Genomic DNA, 7,197 nt, shown 5'->3' on the forward strand with positions numbered 1-7,197 from the left:
CTTGAAATTCTGGGCTTAAATAGAATAATACAAGTTAGACTAATTAAAATTAATGCATGCTCTAGCATATGAATACATATCATGTTGAATATTTATAGTTATTTGAAATGTTCTATAGCTTCAGAGGCACTAAATAAGACACTAAGTGAAACTTCTAAGCACTTTTTAGAGATATTATTTTTAAATTTCCTAAATAGTCTCAATATTTAAGATAAAATACTACATCTAAAACTGAAAAACCGGGGCCGGAGCGATAGCACAGTGGGTAGGGCGTTTGCCTTGCATGCGGCCAACCCGGGTTCGATCCCCAACATCCCATATGGTCCCCCAAGCACCGCCAGGAGTAATTCCTGAGTGCAAAGCCAGGAGTAACCCCTGAGCATTGCTGGGTGTGACCCAAAAAGCAAAAATAAATAAATAAATAAATAAAACTGAAAAACCATTAGCTATGTAAATAGCAATTCACTTAGGCAGCAGCAGCACTATGGATTTCTAGTTATCACAAGATCAAAAAATAATTTATTAACATTTATCTATTTTGGTAAAGAGGAAAATTAAAATAATAGCTATTTTGAGAATGAGATTTTGAAGCACAAGTAGAAATTATATTTTCTCAGGCTCCCATCACCAAATTTCTAAAAACATCTTTGAAAATACTATATTCATCACACTGCAAGATGACATTTCAATCAATACTTTGAGTTACATTACATAATTTTATTTTCCTATTAACAAAATGACAATTTACTCTTAGTCTTATGAGCTAAATGCTATTTTTCAAAATTAAAATTTTGCTTTTCTTTTAAATGTAGGACAACTGCTATTTATTCAGCCACTGATTAAGCTGAATAAAGTGGGCATGAACTCCACATTACTTTTTTTTAATTTTTTAAATCGAATATCCGTGAGATAGACCATTAAAAAGCTGTTCATAATTGAGTTTCAGGCATACAATGATCCTGTACCCATACCTCCACCAGTGTACATTTCTCACCACCAATGTCCCGTTTCCCTCCCACCATTCCCCATTATCCCCCATCCTCACCCCCAGCCTCCCTCTATGGGAGGCATTTTCCTTCTTGCTCTTTTTCTCCTTTTCCTTTTGTGCATTATGGTTTGCATCAAAATTAAAATTTCTTTCTGGGTCCTAAGCACTGATCTGTTCCTCCCTCCTTGCTGAGGGCTCCAGGAATACTCTGATTCCTTCTGTTCATCCCATACCAAGTATTCAAGCTGCCAAGATCTGGAAAACTTCCTCAAAGCCTGGCTCTTCCAGATCCTCATTCTTTAAGTCTCAGTTCAAATTCTGTGTCCTTGGAGAGTTCCTTGACTATCTCAACTTTAAGGAGTAAACACCTCTCCCCATCCTTTCTTCCTTACCACTTTAACACCCCAGTTGTAAGTTTTTTCACTCTATTTCATTAACATAATGTTTGTTCCCATAATCTGAAACTCTCTTGGCCATTAGTTTTTTATTGTTACCCTTTACTAGAGGGGGGGCTACCATGGCATATTCAATATGCCAAAAACATGAACAATAGGTTTCATTCCCCTGACCCTGAAAGAGCCTCCAATCATTGGGAAAGACGAATAAAGAGAGGCTGCGAAAATCTCAGGGCTGAGTGTAATAGAGATGTTACTGGTGCCCACTTGAGTAAAACGACGAACAACGGGATGACAGTGATACCGTGATACCCTTTACTAGAATGTAAACTTCATCACAGCTGGCCTTTGCATTAACTAACTTTTGCATCCTGAACCTACTGAACAAAAATCCGCTGAACAATAATGGCACATGATAAGCACTTAGCAAATAGTTGTTCAAGTAAGGCATAAATCAATGGATATTTCCATTTGCTTTTAAGAAACATTAATAGGAGCCGGAACCATAGTACAGTGGATAGGGAACTTGCTTTGCATGCAGCCCACAAGGGTTCAATCACTGGCACTACATATGGTCCCACAAGCCCCTAAGCACAGAGGCAGAAGTAAGCCCCGAGTAAGTCACCACATGTGACCCCCCAAAAACCAAAAACACCTGTACCCCCCAAAAAAAAAGTACAAAATTAAATAGTGTCATATGTGGTATTTAGAGTAACTGGATAAGGAAATGCAATGGCTTAAAGGAGAGGGGGATGCCTATACAAGGCATATTTTGGGATGACTATATTAAGCATAGAGAGAAATAAAAGAAATATATCTGAAAGTATAGGGAGAGGAAAGACAATAAGTGGTGGGGGGCAGCAAGAGGAGGAGACAGATGAGAAGCAACAAGAGGCAAGGGACAGAGTACATTGGTGATGTTAAGAAATAATGATAGTTGAAATTTGCTTGTAAGTGGATGGACATGGAGAGTTATCATGCTAAGTGAAATGAGTCAGAAAGAGAGGGACAGACATAGAATGACTTTACTCATTTGTGGAATATAAAATAACATAAGATGAAACCAACACCCATGGACATTAAAGAAAAGGACCAGGAAGATTGTTCCATCATTGGAAGCTTGCCTTATGAGCTGGGGGAGAAGGCAGCTAGGATAGAGAAGGGATCACCAAGTCAATGATGGTTGGAGGGATCGCTCGGGATGGGAGATGTGTGCTCAAAGTAGACTAAAGACCAAACATGATGACCTCTCAGTATCTGTATTGCAAACCAATGCTCCAAATAGAGAGAGAATAAAAAGGAAATTGTCTGCCACAGAGGTGGGGGGGATGTGGGGGGTGTTGATGGAGGGATACTGGAGATATTGGTGGTGGAAAATGTACATTGGTGGAGAAGTGGGTGTTCAATCATTTTACAACTGAAACTAAATCTTGAAAGCTTTGTAACTGTATCTCACAGTGAATCAATAAAAAAAAGAAAAAAACATTTAAATAAAAAAAGAAACAGAAATGACAATAGAGCTAAATACCCAAACCACAGAGTCAACAGCACTGAAATCATGAGACCCAAACTTTTATAATCAAATTTAAATGTTCCTGTCGAGACAGCAGACTGGGGTGGTGGGGTAGAAGGAACCTGGGAACACTGGTGGAGGGAAGCTGACACTAGAGGCAGATCAGTGATGGAGCACTGGATCTCTAAAGCAGCTATGAACAGATTTCTGTTTTTGGCATATCCAATACGCACAGGTAGCTTGCCAGGCTCTGCCACTTGGGCTCGATACTCTCGGCAGCTTGCCGGGCTCTCCGAGAGGGGCGGAGGAATCGAACTCGGGTCGGCCACATAAAAGGCGAACGCCCAACCGATGTGCTTAAGTCTCTCAATGAGACATGTTACTGGTGCCCGCTCGAACAAATCGATGAGCAATGAGATGACAGTGACAGTGACAGTGAATAGATTTCTAAATCATGGAAATCATGGTTCTTTAATAAAATTTAGAAAAATAACCCTTAAAAAACTGTAGTGCCTAAAGTGACAAAAGTAAATCTGATTATGCATTTCTATGACGTACTGACTTATTACATTATAATATTATAAAATAAATTTTCCCAAACTTTATAGACATAAAGCAAGAGTGAAAAGAAATTATTGTTTTCAATAGTTATTGTTGCAGAAATATTCAAAAGGCATATGCAAAAAAAAATGATAAAAAGGCACTAGCCAGTTTCAAACACAAGCATGAATGAAACTCTCTAAACAGGCTGATCAAATGAAAAAAAAAAACCCAACCAGGTAGCATCCTTCCAAATCAAGCAGTTAAATATAGATTTACATACAAGATATATGTGTGAAACTTTTTTGCATGTTCTTGGTTTTTGGGTAACATCCAGTGGTGCTCAGGCCTTACTCTGAGGTCTGTCCTCAGAGATCACTCCTATGGGGTTCAGGGGGTTATATGGGGTGCCGGGAATTGAACCCAGATCAGTTGCATGCATTGCAAGCACCCTACTCACCGGATTATCCCTCCAGCAAAGATTATAACTAAATTTAATTATAAATAAATTATTTTGAGAGGCACAAGAATATAGTATGCTAAATTGCTGTATTCTTTGAGTTGAATCCATCAACTAAACTTTTGCTGAGCTTAATATTGGCCTGATAAACTTAAGCAAAAGTTCTGGATCTCTATTAGAATGAGAGGTTCTCCATCCTTATTTTGTTTGTTTGTTTTTTTTTTTTTTTTTTTGCTTTTTGGGTCACACCCAGCGATGCTCAGGGGTTACTCCTGGCTTTGCACTCAGGAATTACTCCTGGCGGTGCTTGGGGGACCATATGGGATGCCGGGGATCGAACCCGGGTCGGCCGCGTGCAAGGCAAACGCCCTACCCGTTGTGCTATCGCTCCGGCCCTCCATCCTTATTTTGAAAGACATTTTTTTTGTAATTCCTGGAATAGCAACAGTGAATTTTTTTGAAAGCTAATTTTTTTTCTAAAAAATATTTCCAGAATCAAACTAAAGTGTTATGTTCCATGGATAATAGTTCAGAACTAAAACTTTACTTAAGTTAGAATATAGTGCAGCATTTACAAGAATATTTCCAAATAAGTTTTACTATATATAAGGTACATTAACTATAAGCTATAAATGTGATCTTAAGTAAATTAAACCAATTTTTCAGCTTACAGCCCTTCATTTCCAATCAATCATCTCATATGTGTTATTCTTATTATAATTTGAACCTGTAAGTGGAGGTTGAAAGTAAATCATTTTAGAAGAGATCATTCATATATTAAACACAAGAGGACTATCAAACTACAACTTGAGAAAGTCCTTATGAAAAGTAATGGAACTTTAAAAATGCATAAAGAACTTGACAAAGTCCTTTAACTTCCATTCTTAGATCATTGGACTTGAAAGTCATTTCTGATATTAAGTAAACATGATTTCGTAACTCTATGTGTTAATCCTAAAGATAATTTTAAAGCTCTATTTTTTGAAGCAGGTTAACTGGGGCAATCCAGATACTAGAAGAGGCAGATCAGATTCATGGAGGGTGGAGATTTCATCTTTGATCGCCTTCGGACATTCATATTCCAGTAGCTGGTTGTGTGCATAGGTCTAAAATTCAGAATATCTTGGATTGTTCTTTTTTTTTTAAAAAAAAAAAGCCCTATGAAATAATTTGCATTTATAGGTTGCGACCATATAAATTGTGAGTACTTGCAGAAACAGGGTTTGCAGGGACCTATTGTACTAGGTTTTAAAAGTCTCACTCCAGGGGCAGGAGCCTTAGTATAGCCTGGAGGGCGATGGTCTTGCTCAGGTCCGACCTAGGTTCAATCCCCCCGTACCCCATTGGTTTGTCTGAGCATCGAGAGGTATGGCCCAAATACCACAAAAGATAATAAGGACAGAAAAGGCTGGAGCTAGTAGGAGAGCAGACAGGGCACTAGACTTGCATGCGGCTGAGTCGTTTGTTCCCGAGCACCTCGTAGGGTTCCCTGCTAGGTGTGTCAGAACTGCTTTTTGGCTGTTGTGGGCTTCTCTCCTGCTTCGTTTTTTGGTTTGTACCTTTTGCTACAAACTTGGAGCTGGTCAGGGACTCTGCCCTTCTGTCCATGTGTCTCTGGATGCAGGGGAGCAGTGCCACATCCCCCACCGTAAAGCAGATAGCCCTCCGAGCTCCACTCCCTGGACCTATATTACTACTTGGGGATCAGAGGGGGTGGGATTTGGGGCCACACCTGGCAGTTTGAGGGCTGCACCCTGCTCTGTGCTCACAGTACCAGAGGACAGTGGGTACTGGTGAAGGTCCCTGAGCTTCCATTTGGCTGGCATCTGCTCCAGCCTGGTGTACTCGCTCCAGCCCTTCTGTTCAACCTTCATTTGAAATTCTTAGATGTGAATATTCTGGAATACTTTCAACAAGAGGCTATCAGGAGGAAAAGAAGGAGTTGCAGTCTCAGAGCAAAATTATCAGCGGGTAGGGCATTTGCCTTGCAGGAGGCTGACCTGGGTTTGATTCCTCCGGCCTTCTTGGAGGGCCCGGCAAGCATCCCGCCCACAGGGCAGAGCCTGGCAAGCTCCCCGTGGCATATTGGATAGGCCAAAAACAGGAACAACTAGTCTCACAAAGGAGACACTACTGGTGCCCACTCAAGCAAATTGAGGAACAACGGGCAACAGTGACAGTGCTGCAGTGCTAAAGTGCCATATAAATTAGCTAGTATTTTGTAAATTTTTTTGTTATTGGTGACCATATTATGTAAATTGTGGCACTGAAAGTCTATGAAGCTCACAGTGGTCATTGATTTGGGAAAAAAATCATAGGTTATAGAATTCAAGAAAAATACCTTGAAGAGATATTATTCATAAACATAAGGGCTTCCCTTGTATTGATTCTACAACTTGAATTTTTTTTAAAGTGTAGACTTAGGAAAATTTATGTTCCAGTTAAACCATAAGTTCCACGGTCACTTTCATTTCTGTCCTCTGAATTGCTCATCAGAATGTCCTATGAAGCAGGTCAGAGAGATTGTACAATGGTTAGGTGCTTGGCTAGTATGCATTAAAGAAGCTGACAAAGTCCTTTAGCTTCCATTCTTAGACCACTGAACTTGAAATTTGTTTCTGATATTAAGTGAACATAATTTGGTAACTGTGTGATAATGCTAAAGATAGTTTTAAAGCTCTATTTTTTGAAGCAGGTTAACTGGGGCAATCCAGAAACTAGAAGAGGTAGATGAGATTCATGCAGGATGGAGATTTCATATCATACCACATACCATATGGTCCCTAGAGCCCACTAGGGACCTGAGTGCAGCACCAGGAGTAACCCCTGAGCTGCCAGGTGTGGCCCAAAAACAAAACAAAACAAAAAAAAGTTCTATGAAATAGAAATCATGTCCAAAGTTTCTAAGTAAATCGCCATCCTTAAGAAAATTTTCTGGCGCTGGAGCGATAGCATGGTGGGTAGGGCATTTGACTTGCACATGGCCGACCCCGGTTCAATTCCCAGAATCCCATATGGTCCTCCGAGCACCTCCAGGAGTAATTCCTGAGTGCATGAGCCAAGAGTAACCCCTGTGCATTGCCAGTGTGACCAAAAAAAAAAAGAGAGAAAAAAATAGAAAATTTTCCATTGCTCCCTGTTTTATTGCTGCATTATGAACTGCTCCAAAACAGACACAAAACACTACATGTATGTATATTCTCCACCCTGGAGGTTCATCCACATCTTAACCTAAGATGTGAACTCTAAACGTTTTCCCCCTTGAGAAACCCATAGGTTTTTTTTTCTCTTCCTATTTTTC

The sequence above is a fragment of the Sorex araneus genome, chromosome 2 (assembly GCF_027595985.1).
Source record: "Sorex araneus isolate mSorAra2 chromosome 2, mSorAra2.pri, whole genome shotgun sequence".
NCBI classification, from domain to species: Eukaryota; Metazoa; Chordata; class Mammalia; order Eulipotyphla; family Soricidae; genus Sorex; species Sorex araneus.